A 25836-nucleotide genomic window follows, 5' to 3' on the forward strand; every position below is an offset into this window, starting at 1 on the left:
TCATTGTTTCAATATCCTTCTTTGAAATAACAGTTGATTGTTAAGAGCAAGATGGCTGTTGGGAGTATTTCATTGGTGACTGTAATACCGAGACAGCAAAGGTAAAATCTGTGAGTTTGAAAATTATTAATTGGTAAAATACTTTGGGCATTTGTGAGCTTGGAATAAGCTTTAGGCCTTGTAAGAAATTTGTTTTAAAATTTTGCACATTATTTCAATGCACTGATCATTGTATTGTAAAATTAATAACATATCATTTTTCAACTTTTAACAGTTTCCACTGTCAAAATGAATTTCAATCAGCAGCAGCCACTGCCGCTGCCCATCCATCCATCAGGTCCTCAAATAACTTCGTTTTGTTATAATATTGATGAGAAAAATTGATTCCTGGCCGGGTCCACTGTGTGGAGACTAAAATAAAAATTTGTAGAGTACAGCGAAACCCAGGGTTTCAGCCGCCCTGAGAATCGGCCGCTTCGGGTTTTGGCCGCTTTTTTCGGCCAAATTTTGTCCCGCATTTCGGCGGTTGCCCCGGGTTTCGGCCAACATACCAGACGTGTCGACCTACCTGCTCTTGCGCGCCTCCCAATGCAGGCGTCATGAGCCAGTCTAGCAGTGTTTATCCTTGAGTGAACATTACCTTGCACTCGCATCCAGCCAGCCAGCCTTTAATTGTGACTGAAAAGTGTGCAAAGTGTAATGAGTTGCAAACTTTTGTTGAAAAATACCACCCTGATCAAGCTGAAGCAAGCCATATCTGCAACATGTTCGGTGACAAAACCTTGTCCCTCTTCAGGGAAATCTTAGACGCCAGATACAGAGCACTCTTGACAGTTATTTTGTGCGACGGGTCCAGTGACTCTCAAGCTGGTCCTAGTGGCCTTAAAAGACAAAAAAGGCAAAAAAACCCAGATAAGGACTTGTTACCTAAAGTCTTTATGGAAGGGGATTTACCTTCCAAACAAGTCCTCCCCCTATCTTCCAGATGCCAGCAAGTCTCTTCAAGAAAGGTAAGTAAATGTTATTTTAAATGTTTATTTAAATTGTAATTTATGTATTGTATAATATACATGTATTTATCTGTGTTGTGTGTATGTAAAACTATAGTTATTCTTTAAAAAATAAATTTTTTTGAATATTTTTGTGGGTCTGGAACAAATTGATTTTATTTACATTATTTCTTGTGGGAAATATTGCTTCGTCTTTTGGCTGTTTCAAGTTTAGGCCTAGCTCCTGGAGCAGATTGCGGCCGAAACTCGACAAGAAATGATGCAGTACAAAGGCACTTGGTAAGCCTGTCATATTTGTTACTGTTTTATTTTTGAACTGCATGGTGATAAGAGGTACCCCTAACAATTTTCACTTTGCAAACATTTATTCCTTAATTTAACCTGTTGCAATGAGTGCTAAAGGTGCACTATGCACCCCCTGATGTCTGTGACCACAAAAAAACAGAAAAATTGCAACGTTAGAAACAAAAATACAGTGAACCCTCAACTAACGGCGGCATCAAGTAATGGCAAATTCGTCTAACGGCGCTCTTTGGCGTAACAAAAAATGGCTCTACCAATGGCGAAAAACTCGTCTAACGACGTTCGTCCCGAACTTGTCCATGGGGATGGAGCACGGCCTAAGCAGGTCCAGCCACTCCAAGACTCCATGTACAGCCAGTGTGCCAGTGTCTACAATCCGTTTTCCTCTTCAAGGGGGGCTCCTTGGCGTGGTGAAGAGGCTCTTGGTCTGAGGAATTAGACCTATCGGTCTTCTTCCTCAGACCGAACCTAATTACCCCCCAATCTCCCCTCCCCTAACCCATCCTCCCCATCCTCCCCTTTTGCCCTTCCTCTTTTTGTCCTTTGGGATTTCTCCCACAGGCGCGCTAGTTCCTAGGTAGGAGAAAGGATACCGGGGTCCATCCCATTCCGTTGAGGTTCTTAGCGGTGGCGTAGTTTGCCGTGGAATCTGGATCGCCTGGGGATGTCCCGATCCCTCTCCGGTATCCCGGAGTATCTTTGGGTGTCTTTCGGGCGACGAGTGTATCTCTGGAAGCCACCTTTCGGATTCCGGGGGTAGTGGCCGAAGGAGGTATGCTTTGTGGCGGATATCCGGCCGCCCTCTCTTTTGTCCACCGAGGTAGCTCGGCAGATGTGAGGTTGCTATCCCGGATTGTTAGTTTACTAGCATGATGGGTAGGGTATGGCACGGGTTCCATGCTGCATCTGCGCTACTTGCGGTGCTGAGGTCCTCTTGGGCGCGGAGGGAGATTTCTGGCCCTTTCATTCCTCCTAGGACCTATCCCTCCCCGGTCCCCCCTTTTTTTTATTATTTTCTTTTCTTCTTTTTTTTCTTAAAAACAAAAAGAAAGAAGTAACCTAACCATGGCAGCCCTAGTCCATGAACCTGGTACCCCCGGGCCCCTTCTTGATACCGCACCCCGTTCTGACCCCGCCTCGTCTTTGGACCACTCTTCAGACATTCCTCATGCCTCTGTACCTATTGCCGGTGCTGTTTCCTCACCCGCTTCAGGTACTGAGGCCTCGACTGACTCCTTCGATTTATCGGACCTTCGCTCTCCTCTGACTATGCTTCCGGCCTCTCCCTCTACGGTGCGGCAATTTTCAAATCGCCGACCCGTTTCACGTCGGACCAACTCTGGTCCCACGCCTAAACGTCAACGACAATTACCTGCTGATGATACTTCTCCACCTTCTCGTTCTTCTCAGAAACGATTGACACGTCCTTCACTACCTTTCCACGCTCAGTTTCAGACTGAACAGTGGACTAAATTCTTCACTTTACGACCAACTTCCTCTACTGCCTATCTTTCTGACCATAGTATTGGCAAGGCACTCCTACGCCATGTTGGTAAAGATATTTCTTTTCATGCTCTTAAGAGCGGTACGCGCATCATTACCGTACAGAATGCTACCCAGGCTCATGAGCTCTCTCGTCTTTCCCATATCGATACTGTTCCTGTCACTCTTGAAAAACATCATTCCCTCAATTCTTGTAGTGGTACCGTCATTCTGCCCCATACCATAGTTCAACAAAATTTCCAGACATGTGGCACCGACATTCTAGAACAGCTGGAACTCCAAGATCTCCCAATCCTCAAGGTAGACACTTACGTTCTTCCTGCCCATGGGCGGAGACGATACCCTAGCAATGTGGCTCGTTTAACTTTTGACAGCCGAGAACTCCCATCCTCAGTTTATATAGCAGGACATCGGTTACAAGTTCGAAAGGTGATCCCTACACCACAACAGTGTAGAAATTGCTGGCGACTTGGCCATCCAGCGAAATATTGCAGATCTATCGCCGAATGCCCAGTCTGTGGTGCCGATGACCATTCTAATACGTCTTGCAATCGATCTCCCTCTTGCCTTAACTGTCATGAGGCTCACCCTTCGTACTCTCGCCATTGTCAGGTCTATTTAAACGAGCGGGAAATCCGTTACCTCAAAGAGACAGAAGGTCTCTCTTATGCCATGGCAGTTTCTCATCTCCACCTCCAAGGGAGACTCCCACGTGTTTCTTATTCCCGTGTTTCAAAACGTCCCCCCACTTCTAGTATCCCATCTTCTACACCCACCTCTGTGGTTACCTCTCCCATAATCACTCCTGTATCTAATCCTTTTGCTGTCCTCGGCTCAGACGTCCCTACTTCAATGCCTCAGTCTAATCTCGCTTCTTCGAGTTCTCTCTCACAAGCCTCAGTATCGACGAGACCTCGTACGACACCTCCCAATCGTCCCTCTACTTCTCAAAAGTCAAAAAAAGGTCCGGTAACACCTCCTACCCATCTTCCACCTCCTCATTTTACCCTCCCTGTCTCTGTCCCTAGTTCTTCCCCTCTCACTGGCTCAGTTACAAGTGCAGAGGTTCACCCTCCTCCTCGTAATGTACCTTCCTCCCCTGTTCCCTCCCAAGTTTCTTCCTCTTCTGCCACCTCCCAGGTTCCTGCCTCTTCTGTCCCCTGCCACGCTTCTCCAGTTCCCTCCACCCTTTTGCCCCCCCCCTACCTTGGTACAGTCCAATACAGTTCCAATCTTTACTCATCCTCCCCCTACCATTCCCAATATTGTCTCCCATACGACATCTCTGAATTCCGAAACACTTGAAGCAATCTCTGAATATATTGCAGAGACCAAACCATCAATGGACACTGATCCACCTTCCGCTCATTCTCTCTCCTCTGCTCCATCTGCGCAACTCCTTTCTTCACAGCGCACCGTTCCTTCGCTGCTTGAACATTTTCCACTGCCTCCGCATGTGGACTTTTCTAACCCTTCTAGTCCGTAGGAACCCTTACCTGCGGATTTCAAGTATCTTTATCATTGCCAATCATGGCCTATTTACAGTGGAATATACGCGGCCTCAGGGGTAATCGGGGTGAGCTTCAGATGTTACTCTCCCAGTTTGCCCCTGTTGGTGTTTGCTTACAGGAACCAAAATTACACTCTGCTGTTATTTCTCACATCTCAGGCTATAATTTATTGTATTCTTCAGATCCTTTTCCTGATGGGACCTTTAATGAAAGTGCCCTTCTTCTCCGCACTGATATTCCGTACCATCAGCTATTTGTTCATACTTCGCTGCATTACACAGCAGCCCGTATCCACTTACATAGGTGGTATACGCTCTGTTCTTTATATCTCTCTCCTTCTCGGGCATTATCTATTCCGGATTTTGCCTTCCTTGTTTCGTCATTACCGCCACCGATTCTGTTACTTGGTGATTTTAATGCCCACCATTTCCTCTGGGGGGGTCTCACTGTGATTCCCGTGGAATTCAGTTAGAGGCTTTTCTTGCCACCCACCCCCTCCATGTTTTAAATACAGGTACTCACACCCATTTTGATCCTCAGACTCATACTCTCTCTTGCATCGATCTCTCAGTTTGCTCTTCCTCCGCCGCATTAGACTTCACTTGGTCTGTTCTCCCGGACTTACATGACAGTGATCATTTCCCAATCATTCTTACTTCCCCTTCATATTCGCCACCTCTTTGCACCCCACGCTGGCAATTTAATCGGGCAAATTGGAACCTTTACTCACACTAACTGTTTTTAAAGAGGTTCCTTCTTCGTCCTCCATCGATGAGCTTTTACACCTCTTCTCGTCCTCTGTTTTCACCGCAGCTTCTCATTCTATACCCCAAACTTCGGGCAGGCATTCTCAGAAATGCGTGCCTTGGTGGTCTCCTGCTTGTGCTCGTGCAGTACATTTGAAACGCGCTGCATGGGGCAGGTACCGGTACAATAGAACCACAGAGCGACTCCTTGATTTTAAACAGAAGCGTGCGATCGCTCGCCGTGTCATCCGTGACGCTAAACGCACTTGCTGGCGAGATTGTCTCCACCATCACCTCTGCTTCCTCTGAGTGCAGTCTGGAAAAAAGTACGAAAACTGAGTGGTAAATATTCTCCTGACCCGGCTCCTGTTCTGCGGGTTGCCGGTGTTGATATAGCAAACCCACTAGATGTTGCCAATGAAATTGGCAATCATCTGGTCCGTATTTCTCAGGGACTCCATCTATGCCCCTCATTTCTTTCCTCAAAGTCTGCCAGAGAGTTAGCACCCTTGGACTTTTCTTCTCTCAGAGAAGAACAGTATAATGTGCCTTTTACACTTCAAGAACTGGAGGCAACACACTCAGCTTGTCGATCATCGGCAGCTGGGCCCGACGACAATCATATTCGTATGCTACAACATTTACATCAGTCAGCCCTTACAGTCCTATTACTCCTTTACAATCTTATTTGGTCACAAGGAGTTCTTCCACAGCTGTGGAAATCCGCCATTGTTCTCCCTTTCCGCAAACCAGGCACTACGGGACATGAAACCTCCCACTATCGTCCCATTGCTCTTACCAGTGCAGTTTGCAAAGTAATGGAACGCCTAGTAAATAGACGTTTAGTGTGGTATTTAGAGACACACAACAGTCTCTCCACTCGTCAATACGGCTTTCGTAAGGGACGTTCTACCATAGACCCCTTACTACGCTTGGATACGTATGTTCGTAATGCCTTTGCGAATAACCACTCAGTTATTGCCATATTTTTTGACCTTGAGAAGGCATATGACACAACATGGAGGTATAATATTTTAGCCCAAGCCCACTCCTTAGGCCTTCGAGGCAATCTACCATCCTTCCTTAAGAACTTTTTAACTGACAGGCATTTCCGTGTTCGGGTTAATAATGTGCTCTCCCCGGACTTTATCCAAGCTGAAGGTGTCCCCCAGGGATGTGTTCTGAGCACAACACTTGTTCTCCTAGCTATTAATGATTTGGCCTCTAGTCTTCCATCAAATATTTGGTCATCACTATATGTTGATGACTTCACTATTGCCTGTGCAGGCGCTGACTGTCACCTCCTTACAGTTTCTCTCCAACGTGCAGTCGACCGTGTTTCCAATTGGGCCACCACACGTGGGTTTAAATTTTCCAGCACTAAATCCCACCAAATCACTTTCACTAGACGCTCTGTCATCTCCGATCATCCTTTGTACCTCTATGGCTCCCGTATCCCTGAACGTGATAGTCAAGTTTCTGGGCCTCCTCTTTGATCGTAGGTTATCCTGGAAACCTCACATTACCTCTCTGAAGGCAACTTGTCACAGCCGGCTGAACCTTCTTAAAACCCTTGCTCATCTTTCGTGGGGAGCTGATCGTCGAACCCTCCTTCGCCTACATTCCACCCTTATTTTATCGAAACTTGATTATGGTGACCAGATCTATTCAGCGGCATCTCCTGCTACTCTCTCTAGCCTTAACCCCATTCATCACCAAGGATTATGTTTATGCCTTGGTGCTTTTCGCTCTTCCCCTGTCGAGAGCCTCTATGCAGAAGCGAACGTTCCATCCTTATCCGATCGCCGTGATGCCCATTGCCTGCGCTACTACGTACGCTCTCATGATCTCCGCAATCCTTCCATTTATAGAATGGTCACTGATATTAGTAGACATTCTTTATTTGTTCGCCGCCCCTGTTTACTCCGTCCCTTCTCTCTTCGCCTTCATTTGCTCTTGTCTTCTCTTCAACTACCACCTTTCTACGTACATGTAGCATCTCACTTTTCCCTACCCCCTTGGGAAGTTCCAGCTGTTCGAGTCTGTTCTTTCTCCCTCCCTTGCTCGAAAGCCCAACTGTCTATGGTCGCTTCCCGCTCTTTTTCTTGACCACTTTCACTCTCATTCTCATGCCATTGCTGTGTACACAGATGGCTCTAAGTCTTCTGACGGCGTAGGATTCGCAGCAGTGTTTCCGGACAGCGTCGTACAAGGGCATTTACTATCTTCGGCTAGTATTTTTACTGCTGAATTATATGCCATCCTTACAGCACTTATCCGTATTGCATCTATGCCTGTGTCATCATTTGTGGTTGTCTCAGACTCCCTTAGTGCTTTACAGGCTATACAAAAATTTGATACACCTCACCCCTTAGTCCTCCGTATCCAACTTTGGCTACGCCGCATCTTTACCAAGCATAAAGATATTGTTTTTTGTTGGGTCCCTGGTCATGTTGACGTACAGGGCAATGAACAGGCAGACACTGCTGCGCGGTCAGCAGTACATGACCTACCAGTTTCTTATAGAGGTATTCCATTTACGGACTATTTTGCTGCAATATCTTCCCACCTTCACACCCGTTGGCAACAACGTTGGTCTACTATGCTCGGCAACAAACTTCAGTCTATTAAACCGAGTATAGGTTACTGGCCGTCTTCTTATCACCAGTGTCGAGGTTGGGAGACTACTCTCTCCCGTCTTCGCATTGGCCATACTCGTCTTACTCATGGATATCTCATGGAGAGGCGTCTTGCTCCTCTCTGTGAGAATTGCCAAGCTCCATTATCAGTCAGCCACATTCTGTTGGACTGCCCACTTTATCAACGAGCACGCAGAATTTACCTCTGTCGTCATCTTCGCTCCGCTGCTCTCTACCTTCCCTTCTCGCTGATGGACCCACCTTTCATCCGGACACTCTCATTGACTTTTTGACAACGACTGACTTCACAAATTCTGATACCTTCAGCCCTTTCTACTTCAATCTGCTGTATAGTCCTTGTGGCTTAGCGCTTCTTTTTGATTATAATAATAATCTACTTCAATCTCTTGCTACCCTCTACCCCCGTACTATCCCCTGCCCCGCTGTTTTCTGTAACCTGCTGATCATCCCCCCTCCCTTCTGCCATCCAATTCCCTTGCTTCCTTCCCTACCCTGCAGCGCTGTATAGCCCTTGTGGCTTAGCGCTTCTTTTTGATTATAATATGGTAATTTGAAACCCATTTTCTATTCATGAAAATTCCCATTCTCTAGCCAAAAAGTCTATGGGAATTTCACTCCCACGTTCAGAAACCCATTTTCTATGATTCATGAAAAAATTTCCCATTCTCTAGCCAGAAAGTCTATGGGAATTTCACTCCCACTTTCAGAAACCCATTTTCTATGATTCATGAAAAAATTTCCCATTCTCTAGCCAGAAAGTCTATGGGAATTTCACTCCCACTTTCAGAAACCCATTTTCTATGATTCATGAAAAAATTTTCCCATTCTCTAGCCAGAAAGTCTATGGGAATTTCACTCCCACTTTCAGAAACCCATTTTCTATGATTCATGAAAAAATTTTCCCATTCTCTAGCCAGAAAGTCTATGGGAATTTCACTCCCACTTTCAGAAACCCATTTTGTATGATTCATGAAAAAATTTTCCCATTCTCTAGCCAGAAAGTCTATGGGAATTTCACTCCCACTTTCAGAAACCCATTTTGTATGATTCATGAAAAAATTTTCCCATTCTCTAGCCAGAAAGTCTATGGGAATTTCACTCCCACTTTCAGAAACCCATTTTGTATGATTCATGAAAAAATCTTCCCATTCTCTAGCCAGAAAGTCTATGGGAATTTCACTCCCACTTTCAGAAACCCATTTTCTATGATTCATGAAAAAATCTTCCCATTCTCTAGCCAGAAAGTCTATGGGAATTTCACTCCCACTTTCAGAAACCCATTTTCTATGATTCATGAAAAAATCTTCCCATTCTCTAGCCAGAAAGTCTATGGGAATTTCACTCCCACTTTCAGAAACCCATTTTCTATGATTCATGAAAAAATCTTCCCATTCTCTAGCCAGAAAGTCTATGGGAATTTCACTCCCACTTTCAGAAACCCATTTTCTATGATTCATGAAAAAAATTTCCCATTCTCTAGCCAGAAAGTCTATGGGAATTTCACTCCCACTTTCAGAAACCCATTTTCTATGATTCATGAAAAAAATTTCCCATTCTCTAGCCAGAAAGTCTATGGGAATTTCACTCCCACTTTCAGAAACCCATTTTCTATGATTCATGAAAAAAATTTCCCATTCTCTAGCCAGAAAGTCTATGGGAATTTCACTCCCACTTTCAGAAACCCATTTTCTATGATTCATGAAAAAAATTTCCCATTCTCTAGCCAGAAAGTCTATGGGAATTTCACTCCCACTTTCAGAAACCCATTTTCTATGATTCATGAAAAAAATTTCCCATTCTCTAGCCAGAAAGTCTATGGGAATTTCACTCCCACTTTCAGAAACCCATTTTCTATGATTCATGAAAAAATTTTCCCATTCTCTAGCCAGAAAGTCTATGGGAATTTCACTCCCATTTTCAGAAACCCATTTTCTATGATTCATGAAAATTCCCATTTTCTATGATTCATGAAAAAATTTCCCATTCTCTAGCCAGAAAGTCTATGGGAATTTCACTCCCACTTTCAGAAACCCATTTTCTATGATTCATGAAAAAATTTCCCATTCTCTAGCCAGAAAGTCTATGGGAATTTCACTCCCACTTTCAGAACCCCATTTTCTATGATTCATGAAAAAATTTCCCATTCTCTAGCCAGAAAGTCTATGGGAATTTCACTCCCACTTTCAGAAACCCATTTTCTATGATTCATGAAAAAATTTCCCATTCTCTAGCCAGAAAGTCTATGGGAATTTCACTCCCATTTTCTATGATTCATGAAAAAAATTTCCCATTCTCTAGCCAGAAAGTCTATGGGAATTTCACTCCCACTTTCAGAAACCCATTTTCTATGATTCATGAAAAAATTTCCCATTCTCTAGCCAGAAAGTCTATGGGAATTTCACTCCCTTTTAAAATCAGTGTCACTGGATGATGAAATTTCCTTTCCTAGCCAGGAACACCTGTTTTTATAATAAAATGCAAGTGCTAAACCCACTAGGGTCAAAATATTTTGTGCAGGCTGTGTATTGGCGAGGAAAGTGAATATTATTATTATTATAATCAAAAAGAAGCGCTAAGCCACAAGGACTATACAGCGCTGCAGGGCAGGAAGGAAGCGAGGGCATCAGGTGGCAAAAGGGAGATGGATGAGCAACAGGTTACGGATAACAGCGGGGCAGTGGATGGTGAAAGGGTAAAGGGCAGCAAGAGACTGAACCAGAAAGGGCTGAGGGGAGTGTGAAAAGTATCATCAGAGTTTGTGGAGTAAATCAGTCGTTGTCAAGAAGTCAATGAGAGAGTCAGGATTAAAGGAGGGTCCATCAGCAAGAAGGGAAGGTAAAGAGAGAGTAGGAGAACGAAGACGACGTTGGAGGTAAATTCTGCGTGCTCGTTGATAGAGAGGGCATTATTATTATTATAATCAAAAAGAAGCGCTAAGCCACAAGGACTATACAGCGCTGCAGGGCAGGAAGGAAGCGAGGGCATCAGGTGGCAAAAGGGAGATGGATGAGCAACAGGTTACGGATAACAGCGGGGCAGTGGATGGTGAAAGGGTAAAGGGCAGCAAGAGACTGAACCAGAAAGGGCTGAGGGGAGTGTGAAAAGTATCATCAGAGTTTGTGGAGTAAATCAGTCGTTGTCAAGAAGTCAATGAGAGAGTCAGGATTAAAGGAGGGTCCATCAGCAAGAAGGGAAGGTAAAGAGAGAGTAGGAGAACGAAGACGACGTTGGAGGTAAATTCTGCGTGCTCGTTGATAGAGAGGGCAGTCTAACAGAATGTGGCTAATCGATACTGGAACTTGACACTGCTCACAGAGAGGAACAGGGTGCCTCTCCATGAGATACCCATGAGTAAGACGAGTGTGGCCAATGCGAAGGCGGGAGAGAGTGGTCTCCCAACCTCGGCACTGATGACAAGAAGACGGCCAGTAACCTATGCTCGGTTTAATAGAATGAAGTTTGTTACCGAGCAGAGTTGACCAACGTTGTTGCCAACGGGTGCGAAGGTGGGTAGCTATTGCAGCAAAATAGTCTAGAAATGGAACACCTCGATAGGAAATTGGTAGGTCATATACTGCTGACCGCGCAGCAGTGTCTGCCTGTTCATTGCCCTGTACGTCGACATGACCAGGGACCCAACAAAAAACAATATCTTTATGTTTGGTAGAGATACGGCGTAGCCAAAGTTGGATACGGAGAACTAGGGAGGAAAGTGAATAAAAGATATTGCTCAGTTTTATTGAAAATGCCACCAATATCTTTTCATAACTGCATTGAAAGTTAAGTACACAAGGCCTGGTCTCACACCAGGGGGCAGTGGCCCCCAAAACCCACTCCACGTTCACAATGAAAGGCTTTCCATGTCCTTTGTAATTGTATTTCTGAAAAATTTCAAAATACAGCTTTATTAGGATTATCATTAAGCACTAAACTCACGAGGGTCATGCAGCACAAGGATGTGCTAGTTTCGTAATTAAAACTTAGAACCAATTATAATCATGGTGAGCACTATTATAATCAAGGGGAAGCGCTAAACCCGGAGGATTATACAGCGCCTGGGGGGGGGGAGGAGGTGGAAGGCATTCAGGCTTAATTCGGGGAACTGGAGCACAGATCCAATTCCCTAAATCAAGAGCCCCTCACCATCAAGGAACCTTCCTTGAGGGGCTAAACCCGTAGGATTATACAGCGCCTGGGGGGGGGGGAGGATGTGGAAGGCATTCAGGCTTAATTCGGGGAACTGGAGCACAGATCCAATTCCCTAAATCAAGAGCCCCTCACCAACATCAAGGAACCTTCCCTGAGGGGGGTGAGCACTCAAGTGCTGCAGGGTAGGGTGTGCCAAGTTTAATATGCTTTATCTGAGACTAGAGGGTCAAGTGTATAAGAGGCAGTTTTTTTAGGGCAGTATTTCTAAAGTATAATGAAATATGCATTAAATCTGTTGCTGTCAAAAAGTCAAAGTAGTCTGCTGCAATAAAGGTGGGGTCAGTCCCAAGGAGGTAAATCATGCATGTTGGAGTGGTGACAACGGAGGTAAATGCTGCATGCTCGTTAGTAGACAGGACAGTAACAGATTATGACAATCTGAAATTGGAACTTTACGATTCTCAGTGGTACTGTGCGCCTCTTCCTGAGATAACCATGAATGAGACGCGTCTCATGGGAAAATGTCTCCCCAACACATGTCAAAGACAGACACTTGTGCAACACAAGGGAATCTTTATTAAAGAAACGTTTTGCCACAGTGGCTTCATTTGATTATAATAATTCATCAGTTCATTACAAAGCACAAAGGTGTAAGGAGAGTAGTTGAGGTAATCAGTCCCTCAGCCTGGAATCGGTGTGTTCAGTCCATCATTGTAGAAAGCCTTTCTGCAGACTGAACACATCGATTCCAGGCTGAGGGACTGATTACCTCAAACTCCTACTCACCTTACATCTTTCTGCTTTGTATTGGACTGAAGAAGCCACTGTGGCAAAACGTTTCTTCAATAGAGATTCCCACGTGTTGCACAAGTGTCTTAATCTTCAACTTTTTGGTTTTCAAAACCATTTATCTCAGTCAAACACTGCTCGATAAAATGTAATTCATGAATCAATTCAGACCAACGGTTACAAAGGTGGCTAGAGATTACAACAAAAGTCTGAGAATGGAATACCCCCAATGAAATGTGGTCTTAATACCATAATCTAATAATTTAAAGTTTAGAATTAATATAAGTCTGCCCGAAATGCCTAGCCATGCTAGGTGTCCTAGTGGCCCCCTCTGTAATTAATATTTTAAAACATGTAAACCACACAATATCCTAAATCTGTAAATCCCGCATTGTAATCCTTAGAGAACAAACTTGATTGATTGATGTATGTACTGCACAGAAGAGTCTGCCTGCTCATTATCCCCAGGAAACCAGCAGAAAACGATTTCTTTTTTACTAGAAATGCCTTGCAACTGAAGTTGCACACGAAAAACTAGGGGATATGAATTAAATTTTTTAATAGCTTGCAAAGCACTAAAAGAATCGGACTACCACAAACGAGGTAGGCCTGGATGTAATACGGATAATCGCTGTGAGAATTGCATACATTTCAACTGTGCTAGCCGAGTCTAATAATGACCTCTAACAACACTATCCAGGAACACTGCAGCAAACCTGACTGTCAAGAGATCTATAACTATCAGTGTAAACTGCAAGGGCCAGAGAATGAGACGGAGTGGTTAAGAAAAAGTGACCAAGAAGCCACTATGTATTTGAGCTTTCGCACATGACATTGAGGAAGAATACACACATGCTGTTGGAACCTCTCAAGGGGGAAGAGAAAAGTTAGATGCTAAATGTACATATAAAGGGGAAAACTGACGAGAAGTCAAGAACAACTGAAGAGGGAGAGATAAGCGATGGAGTAAATGGGTGGCGAACGAATAAAGGATGGATCTCTACTAACGTCCATTACTATCCTGTATGTAAAAGGATTATGGTCATGAGTGGGTAAAATAGGAGGCAATGATCATCACTGTGAACATTAAAGAATGGAACATTCACCTCTGCATATAGGCTCTTGACAGGGGAGGAGCGAAAAGCACCAAGACAAACATAATCCCGGATGATGGATGGGATGAAGTTTAGAAAGAGTTGTGGGAGAAGCCGCAGAATATATCTGATCACCATAGTTTAATTTCGATAAAACTAGGGCTGAATGCAGTCGAAGGAGAGTTCGACGATCTGCCCATGAAAGACAAGTGAAGGTTTTCAGGAGGTTCAGCCGGCTATGGGAGGTTGCTTTCAGGGAGGTAATGCGAGGTTCCCAGGACAGCCGGCGATCAAACAGAAGGCTGAGAATCTGACCGTATCACGTTCAGGGATATGGGAACCATACAGGTACAATAGAGTATCAGAGACAACAGAACATCTGGCGAGTAATTTGCTGAGTTTCAGCACCAGAAAATGTAAACCCATGTGTATTGGCCCAATGGGAAACAGTTGACACCATTCTGGAGTGAGGCTGCTTCTAGGAGACAGTGCCTGCACAAGCTATAGCAAAGTCATCAACAAAGTGATGACCAAATATTAGATGGGATAACAGGCCAGATCCTTTATAGCAAGCAGAAAAAGGGTGGCGGTAGGACATCCCTGCAGGACACCTTCTGTTTGGTCAAAGTCCGGGCAAAGCAAATTAACCCAAACACAGAAATGTTTCTCAGATAAGATTTCAAGGAAAAGTGGTAGATTGCCTCAGAGTCCTAAGGAATGAGCCTGGACCAAGATGTTATATCTCCAGGTAGTGTCATATGCCTTTTTAATATAAAAAAAAAGAGATTGCAATAACTGTTTACTAGCAAAGGCATTACATAGTTATCTAAGCATAATAAGAGATCAATAGTGGAGTGGCCCTTACGAAAGCCAAATTGACTAGTGGAGAGGCTATAGTCTCTCTAAATACCACAACGTCTATTTACTAAATGTTCCATTAACTAGCAATTATAATCAAAAAGAAGCTCTAAACCACAAGGGCTATAAAGCACTGCAGGGCAGGGAAGGATGTGAGGGTATTGGGTAGCAAGAGGGAGAGGGATGATTAGTAGGTTATGGAGTACAGCGGGGCAGTGGATAGTGCAGGGGTAGAGGGTACCAAGAGATCGGGGTAGAAAGGGCTGAGGGGAGTGCTAAGGGTATCATCATCAGAGTTTGTGGAGTAAACCAGTTGCTGTCAAAAGTCAATGAGAGTGTCCAGATTAAAGGAGGGTCCATCAGCAAGAATGGAAGGTAAAGAAAGAGCAGCAGAGCAGAGACGACGTTGGAGGCAAGTTCTGTGTGCTCGTTGATATAGCAGGCAGTCCAACAGAATGTGGCTAACACATACTGGAACCTGACAATTCTCACAGAGGAACAGGGCGCCTTTCCATGAGATACCCGTGAGTAAGACGAGTGTGGTCAATGCGAAGATGGGAGAGAGCAGTCTCCCAACCTCGACATTGATGGCAAGAAGATGGCCAGTAACTTATGCTCGGTTTAATAGAATGAAGTTTTCTATAGAACAGATCAGACAAACGTTGTTGCCAACGGGTGCAAAGGTGGGTAGCAATTACAGCAAAATAGTCCATGAATGGAACACCTCTATATAAAACTGGGAGGTCATGTACTGCTGACCGCACAACAGTGTCTGCCTGTTCATTGCCCTGTACATCAACATGACCAGGGACTCAACAAAAAACGATATCTTTGTGCTTGGTAGAGATACGGTGTAACCAAAGTTGGATACGAAGAACTAGGGGGTGAGGTGTATCAAATTTTTGTACAGCCCGTAAAGCACTAAGGGAGTCAAACAACAACTGGTGACACAGGCATAGATGCAATACTGATAAGTGCTGCAAGAATGGCATACAATTCAGCAGTAAAAATGTTAGCCGAGGATAGTAAATGCCCTCGCACGACCGTGTCTGGAAACATTGCTGCGAATCCGACGCCATCTGTGTATGCTGCGATGGCATGAGAATGAGAGCGGAAGTGGTCAAGAAAAATAGAGTGGGAAGCTACCGTAGGCAGTTGGGCTTTCGTGCATGGCAGTAAGAAAAAACAAACATGAACAGCTGGAACTTCCCAAGGGGGTAGGGAAAAGTGAGATGCCACATGAACATAGAAAATCAACTAGTAAAATGCACTGGTAAGAGCAATGGGACAATAGTGGTAGGCATCATGGTCTGAACTCCAAAGTACCTGGTTTACGAAAAGACAACAAAGGTAGTTTTCTACAGCTGGGGAAGAACCTCTTGTGAACAAGATTAAAAAGACGTAACAGGACTGCAAGGGTTGATGGATGCAAATGCTGAAGCATACAAATATGAATGCCATCAGGTCCTGCTGCTTATGATCAGCAAATGGAAAAGGCACATTATAAAAGACTTTGCTAGAAGAAAAGTCTGAAGGCAGTAACTCTCTGGCAGACTTGGAGGAAAGAAATGGGGGCATAGATGAAGTGCCTCAGAGATACGGACAAGATGATTTCCAATTTCTGTGGCAACTGGGCAGGTGGTGCAAAATACCCCCAATGAAAAGTAGGGGTGCCATTGGTATACTAAGAGAAAACACCACAAGTGTCCGAGGCCTTATGCACAAGGCCCTTACACCTCCCATGCATAAGGGGAATTGCCAAAAGGCCCCTGGCTGCCTTCAAGAGGGAGCTGGACAGATACTTAAAGTTGCTGCCAAATCAGCCAGGCTATGGTTCGTACGTTGGACTACATGCGGCCAGCAGTAACAGCCTGGTTGATCAGGCCCTGATCCACTGGGAGGCCTGATCGTGGATCGGGCCATGGGGGCGTTGATCCCCTGAATACCCTCCAGGTAGACTTCCAGAGGGCTTGCCCTAAGAACAAGAGCCAGGTCTAGAGAGTATTTGCCACTTAATTTACATACTTTTTTCCAAACCACACTCAAGAGGAAGTTGAAGTGACGGTAGAAACAATCTTGCCAAAAAGTAAATTTAGCTTCACAGATGGCACATGGGGCAGCCACCCTCATCCATTTAAAATCAAGGCGTCGCTCTGTACTCCTATTATAACAATATCGGTCTAATGCAGCACATTTCAAACTTACTGCACGAGCACAAGTAGACCACCAAGACTCACATTTCTGAGGGTCCCTACCTGAGGTTTAAGAGACTGTATTCAAGTCTGCGGTTAAAACTGAGGACAAATGTAGTTGTAATAGCTCAGCAGTTGAGGATAAAGGAGAAGGTTCTTCACAAAAGAGTTGGATGCGAGTAAATGGCCCAATTTGCCCATTCTAACTGCTAACATGGGCTACAAGGTCGATAATACGTATGAGAAAGGAAAATAATCACTCATGTAAATCAGGGAGCATTGACTAGATAAAGTCGAGTGCAGTTGAGGAGCAAATTGAGAGATTATGCAAGAGTCAAAATAAATAGGAGTACCCATATTTAAAACATGGAGGGGAAGAAGTGAGAAGAACCTTTAACTGATCACCATGAGTGTCACAGCAATCAGGAACAGATAATGGCCGAGGAGAAAGATATAAAGAGCAGATTGTGTACCATTTGTCCGAGTATATGCGGGCTGCAGTGTAATGCAGCGAAGTATGGACAAGGACCCAAGAATGTGGTATACCATGGTGAATGAGAAGTGCACTTTCATTGGAAGTACCATCAGGAAAAGGATCTGATGTCATAATACATAGCCGGAGATGGGACGGAAAACAGTAGAGCGCAATTTTGGTTCTTGCAGACACAAACAGGGAAAAACTGGATACCTGAAGCTCTCCCTGTTTGCCCATGATCGGTTAAGAGAGTATAACAGTAACATTTTGCAGGCATCTACGAACCAGAAGGTCAGTAGTCAACACGCTGAGGCAATGGGAAACTAGTAAGGAGTGAAGTATTGGGATGTGAAGAAAGGCTCAGAAGGTGAGAATGTGAAGTATCGGGGATGGAGGGTGGACTGGTGTCCATCATAGGTATGGTCTCCTCAATAAAAGCAGAGATGGCTTCAATAGTCTCAGATGAGAGAAAGTGGAGAGAGCGTGAAAGTGGAGGGAGATGTAGTTTGGGTAAAAAGTGGAGAAACAATGGAAGACCCCAAAGAAGGGGTAGAGGTGTCTTGGCAGGCAGAAATTTCCGGAAGGGCAGGAAAGGGAGCAACCATACTTGGGGGTGGGTGAACCTCCACAACAGTAACAGATGTATCTCGAGATAAAGACCTCGATTTAGAGATAAGGAGAAGAAAAATGCTTGTGAATGTCAAGTGGTTTGGGGGTTGAAGGAGATTTAGATGTAAAGGAAGATGTAGACTTCGGAGGAGGGATATGTGGTGTCAATTTAGATTGGAGGGGGCTCTGAGACGCTGGAACATGTGGTAGTAGTAGGGACAGTAAGAAATGAGGTTGAAACCTCAGAGACCAGGACTGTAAGTGTTGGACACTGAACTGACTGTGGAAGTAAGGGGCACAGAGGCAACTGTGGAATCAGGAACTACCAAAGTCTGTGGACCGTCTAGTGACCCTGTAGTAAGAGAGCCATAGGAGTCTCTTAGAGGCAGAGATGCAAAACTGCCATGGCGTAAGAGAAGCCCTCTCTCTCTTGTAGACAACGGATCTCCCTTTCTCTTAAGAAAATCGAGCAACAGCAAGAATAGGCCAGGTGTGCCTTTTTGCAATTAAGACAAGAGGGAGGGTGGCTGCAGGATAGACTGCTATGGTTAGCAGCTCCAGACAGAACATTCTGCCTCGGACCTGCAATATTCCGCCGAGTGGTGGAAGCGCCAGCATTTTCAACATTGTCGAGAGGTAGGGATCACCTCCCACACCTGTAGGCATTGTCCTACTATGTAAACAAATGGCTGTTCATGGCTGTCAAAAGTTAGCCTTGCTATACTGCAAGGATAATGCCTCCACCCATGGGTAGGGAGTATGTGTCATCTTTCATGATCAGGAGAGTCAGGAGCTCGAGTTACTCCGGAATGTCATTAAACACAAGAAAGTCGCATTTTGTGATGGTATGTAAAAGTACAATAGGTCCATGGCAAGAATTTAGGGAGATGTGCTTGTTAGTCATAACTGGTGTATTGTCAACATCAAGAGGTGAAAGATATTGTGCCTGCTCTGCATTTTAAACTGTGACGAGTGTGCCACTCTTAAGAACGTGGAGGGAAATGTTTTGCCCAACAAGGTGAAGGAGTGCCGTACTGATGCTGCGGCTGGAAAGATAGAAGTTGGTTGAAGTTTAAAGAATTTTGTCCAAGAAGGGCTTTGAAACAGGCTAAGGGGAGAAATTGCTTAGTTGGACATGTCTTAGAAGCACGAGAGGAAACTGAGGTAGGATCATCAGTGACAGGTTGAGGTTGTTTGGACAGAAGGTTAGAGGTGGGCAGTCCAGAGTCATGTGTACAATCTGAAAATCGACGCACTGTATGTGGAGAAGCCGGTATCAAAGTTGCATGGAGGTCAGAAGTGTCTAAAGGGTCGGTCAGAACCACAGTACCAGAGGAGGGTACCGGGTTGGAAGAGGTTCGAAGAATGGTTTTAAGGAGTGCCAAAGTCTGTAGGATGTGCTGCAGGAAAGGGCTTGGGAGGAGGCAAGTAATGGTTATATGGGTCTCCATAAGTTTCTCCTTTATTTAAAAAAAAGGAGACAAAAAGGGTGGGGGGAATGTGGAGGTATAGTTCCCAGAAGATATGAAAGGGATTGTATATTTCTTTCCTCACCCAAGAGGGCCCACAGTGCAGCAAGTAGTGCAGATGCTGCATGGAGCCCATGCAATACCCTACCCTTCATGCCAGTAAACCAGCAATACAGAACAGCAGCCTCACATCTGCCAAACCACCTCGGTGAACAAAGCAGAAGGCAGCCACAAATCCACCACAAGGCATACCACCATGGGCCACAACTTCCTGGAACTGACAGGTAGCCTCTCGATACACCCATCACCCGAAGAACACCCTGAGGCCTCCCCCTGCCGGAACAGGAACGTGACATCCCCAGATGATCCCGATTCCACGACAACCATCACCACCAAGGACCTTAATGAAATGGGATGGATATACACACTTTCCCCAACGTAAGAGCTAAAATTTTAAGAGGGGAAGACCCCAAAGGTCAAAATTAGGAAAGAAAGGAAAGGGGAGGGATGAGGAAAGGACAGAAAGGATGGGAAAGATGAAGTAGGGAAGGCTGAAATTGGGGGTAATTAGGTTTGGTCAGAGGAAGAAGACTAAAGGGTCCAGTTCCTCAGGACCAAAAGCCTCTTCACTGTGCCAAGGAGTCCCCCTTGAGGAGGTGCACATTGTAAGACTTCTCTGCTAGAAGGTAAGCCTAAAGGTGGCAGACTTGGAAGCAAGAAATGAGAAGAATAGACAGAACCCTTGAGAGATGTGGACAAGATGATTTCCAGTTACTGTAGCAACTTTAGTAATATTTGCAATCATGACACCAGCAATCCTAAGAACAGGAACAGGGGTTGGAAAGTACCTGCCACTCAATTTCTGTACTTTTTCCCCTAAACTGCACTCAGAGGGAGCAGCAGTGATGGTAGAAACATTCCTGCCAACAAGAGCATTTTGCTTCACGGATTACATGTCGGGTAAGTTAAAATCGAGGTCAAAAATAGTTGTAATAGCCAGGGCCGGATTACCGCATAGGCAAACTAAGCATTTGCCTAGGGCCCCGCGCATTTGGGGGCCCTGCGGTCCAAGGGGTTCAGGGGCTCATCCAAGACTGCGCACATGGTGCAAGTGCAAAGGGGTCCCTACCTAAAAAGTTCAAGTGTTTGGAGAGTAAAATTTATTTTTAAAAATTAATCAAAACAAAAATAAATAATGAAATAAAATAAAAATAAATAAACCTAACCATAGATGGCAACACTCAACACGCCTTTGTTTACATCAGAACAGCTGTGTTTTCCCGCTAATGGGCGAGTATGGGAGATTCCTCTCCAATTTTCTGTAGTAATTACACGTTATCTAGACTTGTACTGTGACAAATTAACTGAAGTGTTGTTGATAGACATTGATGTGTATGGATAAATGTTTGTTTTCGCCTCTAAATGTTAAGGGAGGTACCTGATAGGGTTACTTGACCAGTAAAGATGCATGGACCAGTAAAGACACATTTTTGGTAAAAATACTATAAAGAAAAACCTAAAAACGCAAACTGACTTCCGTTTGTAGGTTTTAAAAGCACTTTGTCCTGTCTTTAAGTCTTTATCATTTCAATAACAGATCTCAATTGATTGATGTTCTACATCACTTCCGTCACAAATGCTTAGTTTTCAAGTTGCGACGGAAGTGATGTAGAACATCAGTTAATTTACTACATATTTCCCCAGAAACACATAAGCCACATCAGAAAATCGTTGGTTGGGTGAAACTGAAAATTGTCCCTGCATTCTTTAATTCTCATGTCCTTATCTATGGTGGTAGGCCATATATCATGCAAAACATAATGATTAGTTTAGTTATGAAAATGGTAATATAAATACCATTGTGCATTGTTCTTGGACTCGGTATGATTTCTGTTTAAGTAAATTGGAGATCAAGGAGGATGAATTAGTAAAATATTCGTAGCCCAAATCACTAACCTAATCTATGGTAAAAGTTCTGTATATGACTCCTTTCTGGTAACGTTTTGAATTTTTAGATGCGCAGCCAGAGGAAAGGGGGCTACAAGGGCCATATCCCCCAATTGACAAAAAAATTAATAATTAAAAAATTAATAATAATTGATAATGAAAAATTTGTATTTGCATGATTACAGACAGTGATACATCCTCATTATGGCATCTCGTGAACGTGATGTTGGACGTTCTTATGCGAGTGGGTCACAGAAAAGAAAGAAGAAAATTCAAGAAGAACAGAAAAAGAAAGATGTAGGAAGCTGCAGAAAGATCACAGACATGCTCACGAAAACAGTTTCTGATGTTACCAGTACAGTTGAATCTGCAGATACGTCAGATCATACAGGAAGCCCTCCCTCCATTATTTCTCAGCCAGCATCTACTACTTTTGTGTCTCCTCTCAATGTCTCAACGGACATTTCATCCACAGGATTTGTCTTAAAAGATCCTGCCTCATGGCCAAATGTAATCCCAGATTCTCTACATAATGCTTTCATTGCAGAAAACTTCAGTCAAACTCTGAACATTGACTTTAGGAAATCAGCAAGGATTTATGATGATGGGAGTCGTCGTTGTTTAAAGTCATCTATGTTTTATAGGAAGCTTGCAAATTCAGAAACTGTGAAAAGATCATGGATGGTATACTCTGAAAGCTGAGGAAAAGTGTACTGTTCAGCATGCAAGCTATTTTCTACCAAAGAAAATACCTTCACACAGGGGTTCAATGACTGGAAAAATTCCAAGCGTTTCGAGGAACATGAAAACAGCACCACTCACATGAGCTGCATTTTAGCCAGTGTATTTCGTGCACAGAAAAAAGGCTTATTGGATTCTCATTTGGAAAATCAAACTGAAAAAGAGCGCACTTATTGGAGAAAAGTTCTAGAAAGAGTTGTTGCTGTTGTAAAATTCTTAGCTCTAAGAGGACTTGCTTTCCGTGGAGAAAATGAAGTTTTTGGTTCGGAAAACAATGGTAATTTCCTAGGGATCATAGAACTGTTAGCACAATTCGATCCATTCTTAGCAAATCATGTGTCACGCCTTGGGAATGCAGGAAGAGGCACTGTATCTTACATGTCATCTACTATATGCAATGAATTTATTGAACTGATGACTAAGAAGGTCCTCAATAACATCATAGCAGCTGTGAAAACTGCAAAATACTTTGCAATAAGTGTAGATTCAACATCAGATATTTCACATACAGATCAATTGACATTCATTGTTCGCTTTGTCGACTCCAGTGGTAAGCCTGTAGAGCGCTTTATAAAATTCATTCCTCTTTCAGACCATGATGGAGAAACAATGATGAATGTAGTACTGGATACTCTGCTTGAACATGATCTCTCTATTATGGATTGCCGTGGCCAGAGCTACTACAAGGCAAGTAACATGTCGGGTAAATATAATGGATTGCAAGCCCGTATCAAGCAAATCAACCCACTTGCTGAATATGTGCCCTGCTCAGCACATTCTCTTAATCTTGTTGGGTCATGTGCTGCGGAGTGTTGTGTCGCTGCAGTTTCATTTTTTGGACTTTTACAAGCACTCTAATTTTTTCTCTGCTTCAACGCATCGGTGGAGTATACTCAAGTCAACCATTCATGGAAATGTCATCAAATCATTATCAACAACAAAGTGGTCAGCGCAGCATGATGCAACACATGCTTTGAAAGACAGCTTTGCTGAAATACGTTCTGCTTTGATCCAAACAGCAGAGGATGAAGACCAGACAGCAACTACAAGAAGCGAAGCAGCCAGCTTAGCATCAAAATTGGAAGATTTTGAATTGGCCTTACTCTGTGTGCTTTGGGACTGTATACTGGAACGGTTAAATGCCACGAACAAGACATTTCAGAAAATTGAAATTGAAATGGCTACTTGTGCTAACCTCTATGCAGGCTTAGTGGAATTTGTAAGCTCACTTCGCAATGATGAAGCTTTTGAAATGTTTGAAGAGAAAGCTAAACTGCTGGTGAAAGACTACAGTTACCGGGCTGATCATCAGCGGTCAAGGAAGAGGAAACGCAATTTTGAAGAGCCAGACAATGAAATTGTGTTGCTGCCAAGGCAGAAATGTAAGACAGCTACATACTTCGTCATTCTGGATTCACTGATTACAGAATTGGTGAAAAGAAAAGAAATCTACCAGAATCTCAATGACAAGTTTGGATTTCTGTTCAAAATTACTACTATGCCAGATGCAGAATTGAGAGAAGCTGCATTAAAGTTGCAACAACACCTTTCAGGAGATGTTCAAGACACATTTGTTGAAGAAATAGTTCATTTTTCTGGGTATATGAATCAGATTAAAGCTCCACCTGAAAAATGTGCGCCCTCAGCTGCTTTGAAACATTTAAGAAATGCAGGTATCTCAGAAACCTTCCCTAATGTTGACATAGTGTATCGCCTTTACCTAACACTTCCAGCTACTAACTGTGAAGGAGAACGTTCATTTTCTGTTTTGAAAAGAGTGAAAAACCAGCTCCGTTCAACAATGAGTCAAGACAAATTGTGTAACCTAGCCTTGTTGACCATTGAGTCTGATCTAACAAGAAATATTGATTTTCAGAATATAATTGATGATTTTGCCAATGTGAAATCCAGAAAAAAGTTTATTTAAAAAGTGCCTGTGAATATAAACAATTCTTTACTTTCTTGAGTTTATATGATTTGATAGTCTTATGCATGATGCAATGATAATAAAGGTCAGTGATTTATAAAGGGAATAATAGTGCTGTAGTGGTTATGCTGAATATAATAGGTACATGATGTCACTACTTTAATAGCCTAATCTAGTAATACTATGCTGTCTTGAGTTTATTCTCTTTAAAATGCATGATTTAACAAGATAGTTATAATGGCTGTTGGTAAATGGTTTTGGTTGTCTTGATGTACTTTCCCTATTAAATTTAATCTAAATAGCCAGAATGTATTTAATTAGACCTTAAACAGGCTCACACCGACCCCCCCCCCCCAAGCTGGAAGGGGTCGCTTCGCTTACCCGTAACTCAAAGGGGCCCCGCCAATCTGAATAGCCTAGGGCCCAGAGACTTCTTAATCCGGCCCTGGTAATAGCTCAGAGGACGACGATGGAAAAGGTTTCTCACTAAACACAGTGACATGAGTAAAGGGCTCAGGTCAACCTATTCAAACTGCCAACATGGACTACGAGGAAGATCTAGATTATGAATGGGATGCAAGGAGGATAAGAAAAAGATTGCTACCATGTAAATCTGGGAGCAGACTAGGTAAAATCGAGTGCAGCTGAAGAGCAAATTAAGAATATGCAAGAGTGCAATGGTTAAAATGAGTGGGAGTAACTGCATTTAAAACATGGAGGTAGGTGTCTCTGTGCCCAGGGCTGTAAGAGTGTTAGACAGAAGTGACTGGAATTTGTGATTCGAGGAGATTGTGGAAATAGGCACCTAGTGATTCTGGAATGAGAAAGCTGAGGAAGTCTCTCTTGGAAAAGGAGATGGGAGACTGCCATGGCATAAGAGGAACCGTCTGAGACAGTGGATTTCTCATTCCTTTAAGAAAACCTGGCAATGGCGGGAATAAGCTAGGCGAGCCTCATTACAACTAGGGCAAGAGGGAGGTTGGCTGCAGGATGGATTGCAGTGCCACAGACTGGGCAGTCTACCACTGACCTGCAATATTTCACCAGGTGGCCAAAACGCCAGTAATTCCTACGTTGTTGTGGTGTAGGGATTAGTTCCCATACATGTAAATGGTGTCCCGCAATATAAACAGAGGGTGGAAGTTCACAGCAGTTAAAAATTAACCTAGCCATACTGCAGGGAAAGTGTCTTCACCCTCGGGCAGAATTGGGAGGTCTTGGAACTTAAGTTGCTCCATAATGTCTGCATCACATGTCAGGAAATCACGTTAAACCGATGGTATATGAAAGAACAATGGTTCCACTTCAAGAACTGAGAAATGTTTACGAATCGTTACAGGAATATTATCAATGGTGGTAAGAATGGAAACATCGTGAATCTGTTCGGCATTTTGTGCCATTACAATCCCCTCAAGGGAGGTTTCTTGATGCTGCTTAGGGACTCTTTGATCTAGGGAATTAGATCTGTGCTCCAGTTCCCTGAATTAAGCCTGAATACCTTCCACCCCCTCCCCCCACATGTGCTGTATAATCCTACGGGTTTAGCGATCCTCAATGATTATAATACTACTAATGTGCCGTGACAATGCATACACCACTCTAAAGAACATGAAATATTTTGTCCAACATGGCACAGGAGTGCTTTGCTAATACTATGATCTGAAAGATAATCAGTAGGAGATGTTGGTTGTAAAGAACTTAGTCCATTGTATACCTTGAAACGTAGAATGCAGGGGGAAGTGTCGTTCCAGTCATTTCTGAGAAGAGCGAGAGGTAACCAGGGCAGTGTCATCCATTAATGGCTGTGGTCTGAGGTGGGGGTACTACAGGTGGTCCATCTTGAGATGAGTGGG

At 43.7% G+C, this 25836-nt stretch overlaps 1 long non-coding RNA gene across 1 annotated transcript; it reads right to left on the bottom strand.

Moving 5' to 3' along the window:
• Positions 1-11457: 11457 nt before the first annotated feature.
• LOC138853641 (uncharacterized) lies at positions 11458-25836 on the bottom strand. The gene is made up of 2 exons (XR_011392830.1): positions 25698-25836; positions 11458-11614 (listed from the first exon to the last, which is right to left on the bottom strand). It is a non-coding gene; the product is annotated as an uncharacterized lncRNA (long non-coding RNA).

Source organism: Cherax quadricarinatus, chromosome 36 (assembly GCF_038502225.1).
Source record: "Cherax quadricarinatus isolate ZL_2023a chromosome 36, ASM3850222v1, whole genome shotgun sequence".
Taxonomy (NCBI): Eukaryota; Metazoa; Arthropoda; class Malacostraca; order Decapoda; family Parastacidae; genus Cherax; species Cherax quadricarinatus.